Here is a 4,637-nt window from a genome sequence, read left to right as displayed (position 1 = left end):
AAAAAAAAAAAAAAAAAGTATAGAACGCTATATGCTAAAATATTAAACTATGGTTCTGTCTGGTCCCATATAGGTGAGTTTGAACATTGGTAAGAAAAATAACTATAAGCGGGGCCTGGGTGGCTCAGTTGGTTAAGCATCTGTCTTCAGCTGAGGTCATGATCTCGGGGTCCCGGGATCGAGCCCTGCATCAGGCTCCCTGCTCAGCGGGGAGCCTCCTTCTCCCTCTGACCTTCCCTCCTCTTGTGCTCTCTCTCTCATCCTCTCTCAGTCAAATTAAAAAAAAAAAAAAAAAACTTAAAAAAAAAAAAAAAAGAATGGAAAGAGCAGTCTGTTAAACCCATGAGGCATGGTAATTAACGTAAGTTTCAAAGGTCACCCAAGTAGGATGCTGGGCAACCAGGACCTTATTTTGAAAACTGGTAACAACAAGCGGAGGAGAAGCAAAACATTGATTCTGCCTTCCTGATGCAAATCGTTCCTCAAGGTCACTAAATAATTGGCAGAGAAAAGTCTTTATGTAAAATTTCAAGTCATTAAACGTCCTCTCAGCTGAGGAGCCCTTCTGAAACAGTCTTCATCCTATGTCTCGATGTGTCCGTGACCCAGGTGCTGACACACCAGGCTCTGTATTGGCCAGCTGGCTCCTGCCACCTGCCCCAGGACTCCTCCCCCACCCACTGCTGCTGTGCCCCCCAGGAACTGAGGCGCAGGCTGAGTTAGGATGGACGGCCACCAGGACATACTGTGTGGTCGCTCCCCCTACTTTGGCAGAGAAGAATTCATGACTCCTTTGAATTCACCACCGTAACGCCCACGCTTGGAACCCACATCCCAGGGAGATGGAGCAGCCCCATGTCCCGTGAACGGGCAGACAACTCCGGACATGCAGACTTTGCAAGGCAAAATACAGACGTTTGTCCCTTTCACGGATGAAAACAACAGCAGTCCTGATCTAGTAGCTCATTCTTTAAAAATATTCATTTATTTGAGAGAGAGAGTAAGAGCACACAAGCAGGGGGAAGGGCAGAAGGGGAGGGAGAGAATCTCGACCAGGTTCCAACTCCCTGCTGAGTGTGGAGCCCAACTCAGGGCCCGATAGACCCCAACCTGAGATGAAATCAAGAGTTGGCCACGAAAACGACTGAGCCGCCCAGGTGCCCCTCTAATAGTGCATTTGTTTTTAAAGATTTTATTTATTTATTTGACAGAGATCACAAGTAGGCAGAGAGGCAGGCAGAGAGAGAGATGTGGAAGCAGGCTCCCCACTGAGCAGAGAGCCCAACGCGGGGCTCGATCCCAGGACCTGGAGATCATGACCTGAGACAAAGGCAGAGGCTCAACCCACTGAGCCACCCAGGCACCCCTAATAGTGCATTTTTAAGAAGGTAGAGAAATGAGCAAATTATTCCCTAACTCTGAATAATCACTTCCTCACTCAAAGAAGTTCAATAAGGAACTGCACATGACCTTGAGTTTAACGATCACAAATCCTGCAGTTTTAAACTCTTCTGGGTTTCTTGTGGAACATTATTCCAGGGGCATCCCTCCCGCAACCTCACTTTTAATTGTTGTGAAAGAACACTCCTTCTGCTTGGAAGAATTTCAATGAACAAATGTAGAAGGAACAACGAAACTAGAACGTAGCAATTTTGGAAGCCCTAATAAAACAGTGGGCCCTGACAATGACTATCGGTAGTTGCTAAAACCATGAGACCAGTGGCTCACGCAAATCCCTGTGCACAAGCACCCCCACCCTGCCCTGGGGGTGGGACTGTGAAATCACAGATGGTTGGGCCCACCCCCAGAGCTCCTGAATCAGCAGGGCTGGGGTGAGCCCCAGGACGTTCATTTCTAAGAAGTTCCTGGGTAATGCTGAGGATGTAGGTCTGGGATCTGCAATTTAGACCCACGAAGTTAGAGGAGAAGTGGCTGGAGAGGTTATCATGTGTACATCAGGAGGGTGTCACCTAAGTGTGGCCATTAACCTTAATATCACAATAAAGAGTTGATCAGACGCCAGATGGGGAACCATAAAAAGTGCCACTAGCATCAAGGAAATATTCCTCCAGAAAGAAGGTGGGGGGGATGCGGAACCAAAGCTTCACCCTCATTAGGTGAAGGTCTAACACCCAGGAAATGCAAGGCACAGGGAATGCACTAAACATGGGGGACGGTGGGAGGTTGCAACAAAGTCCACAGGTGGGAAGGCATCAGACAAATGATTCCATTCCTTTAACCAAGTACAGAAAAAGGAGAGGATGGTATAAACTAGAAGGGGTTTTGAGACCCAGAGGAAAACTGAGGGATGAAGACAAAAGAAGAAGGGCCTCCGGTTTGATCAGTACCAAAGGGGAATGGCAGGTGCCTGGGGGGGCGGGGGGGGGGGGCCTAGCGGTCTATATACTTGTGCACACATAGGAATATTTTCACAATGAAAAAGTCCAACAGAGAAAATAAGAGACAAACATGGAGGGAGGGAGGGAGAGAGGGGGGAAAAGAACCCCTCTTCCCCCTAACACACACATACCAGGGCAAATCAGAAATAAGGGCACATTTCGCATTTCTGAAAAGCCACACCTTTCATGGGAAGCTTTGCAAAATCGAAGGCAATTGTGAGAAAAAAACGAAATTCCGACAACCCATCCCAAAAACGTAGGAGACGATCAAGAAAATCTGAACATCAGTTTAATATCCTTTATATTAGGGAATTTGTTCAACTTTTCAGAGCAACAATGGTACCATGATTTCATCTATTTAGGGTACTTTCCTGGGGCGCCTGGCTGGCTCGGTGGGAGGAGCACATGACTCTTGATCTCGGGGGGTCATGAGTTTGAGCCACACATGGGGTATGGACAGGACTTTAAGTGAATGAACTTCAAAAAACTATTTAGAGGCCCTTCCTTTCTGAGATAGTCGGAAGTAGCTGTAGCTGCTTGACAAGCAAGGGGTTGAGGGCTGGATGCCTACAGATGGGCTACGCTGTTCTGTTTGACATTTTTCTTTAAAATGAAAACAGTACTACATAAAATTTGTACAGTTCTCATCTATGTGTAAGCAGTGTCAGTATCCCACACCATTTCCCGTTTGGCCTGTATGTCATCCCCAGGGTCAAGTTCTCTGTACACCCGCAGGGAGTGTTAACACTCACATTCCCCGTCCAGGGGCTGGGCTGAGTGGCTCACATGCAGGACCACCAGGGAACAACAGCACAGCCTTAGGACTGGCTGTTACACTCAGCTCCATCTTACAGATACGGAAACAGAGGCTCAGAGAGATGAAGCGATCTGCCTGAGGTCACACAGCAGAACCAGGTCCTGAGCCCACGTCTGATTCCAGAGCCTGTGCCCCTCTGCCTCCCACAAGAGCCGGATGGGCTTGTCTGGAGCTCAACAGAGAATGTGCAGTAAAAGATCTGACCCTTGAAAGGACCTGACACAGTTCCTGGCACATTATCAACATTCAAAATGGGACCCCAGTGAGATGGAGGGAACTTCGGCTCTACACCGCAGTAAGAAAAAAATCTCACGCACACATGTGAATGAAGAAGGGAGACACCAAAAGGATGTACTGTGGGATTCTGTTTATAGGAGGTTCAAAACCAGGCAAAGCTATATCCTACGGTGATAGACATCAGACATCGTAGCTGGAAGAGCAGGACCTTCTTAATCTGTGTGCCGGGAACAGGGTCGTGATCATTTTGTGACCATTTATTCCGCTACATAGGACCTTCTTAATCTGTGTGCCGGGAACAGGGACGTGATCATTTTGTGACCACTCATTCCGCTACATACCCAAATTATGAGTACTTTTCTGATACAAAGTACACACTTCCATGAAAAATTGTGGTTTCCTTTTTTTTTTTTTTCATCTTCACGAGGAAATACACATAAAATTGACCACCTTCACCTATCAAGGGCACAGTTCAAGTGACAACTAAATGGGCTCTTTCCGATGGCGATGTAGGTCAACCGCCTTACAAGTCAGAAAAACAGCAAACATAATACAACAGAAAAACGAAAGGACATAGGAATCCCCATCACCAGGAACCCTGTCTCGTCCAGGACTCAGAAACCCAAACAAGATCAAGTGCAGAGAGTCTGTCTCTAGCCAAAAAAGGAGAGAAGCGGCTCACTTCTCAGGGCTTTGATGCTTCCAGCAGTTATGAAGTGTGACATCTGCTTTGGTCGAAGCAAAGAGAAGCCTGGCTTCACCCTGGAATGGCATTTCCCAGAGTGTGTTCCTTGGAACCCTAATCCCTTGAAATAGTAGAGGTGGGGGTTGGGTGGGATTCAGGGAAGTTGAGATACTCTTCCAAAAAAAAAAAAAAAAAAAAATTCTGTGGTTAAAGTCACTTGAAAAGTGCTACTCCCCGCCTCCCTCATCCCACTCCCCCAAGCTCCCACCGCCCCCCCCAACCTCTGCCATAGAGAGACCATGTATCAGGACATCCAAGAGGTTAACAGGTCCTGACTCCCAAAAACGATTTTATGCCTTTGGACCCAGGGATCCCCAAAACATTTGGCCACAGACCTCTTTTCCCACCAAACATGGATGAAATCCTACAGATCTGCCCTTAAGAAAATTCAGTGAGCCTAACAAATTGATAATACTATTAGTACTCACAGCTGCTAAAT

This window comes from Enhydra lutris, unplaced genomic scaffold (assembly GCF_002288905.1).
Source record: "Enhydra lutris kenyoni isolate GAN:26980312 unplaced genomic scaffold, ASM228890v2 scaffoldscaffold45, whole genome shotgun sequence".
In the NCBI taxonomy this organism is placed as follows: Eukaryota; Metazoa; Chordata; class Mammalia; order Carnivora; family Mustelidae; genus Enhydra; species Enhydra lutris.
This window is presented reverse-complemented; position numbering follows the sequence as displayed.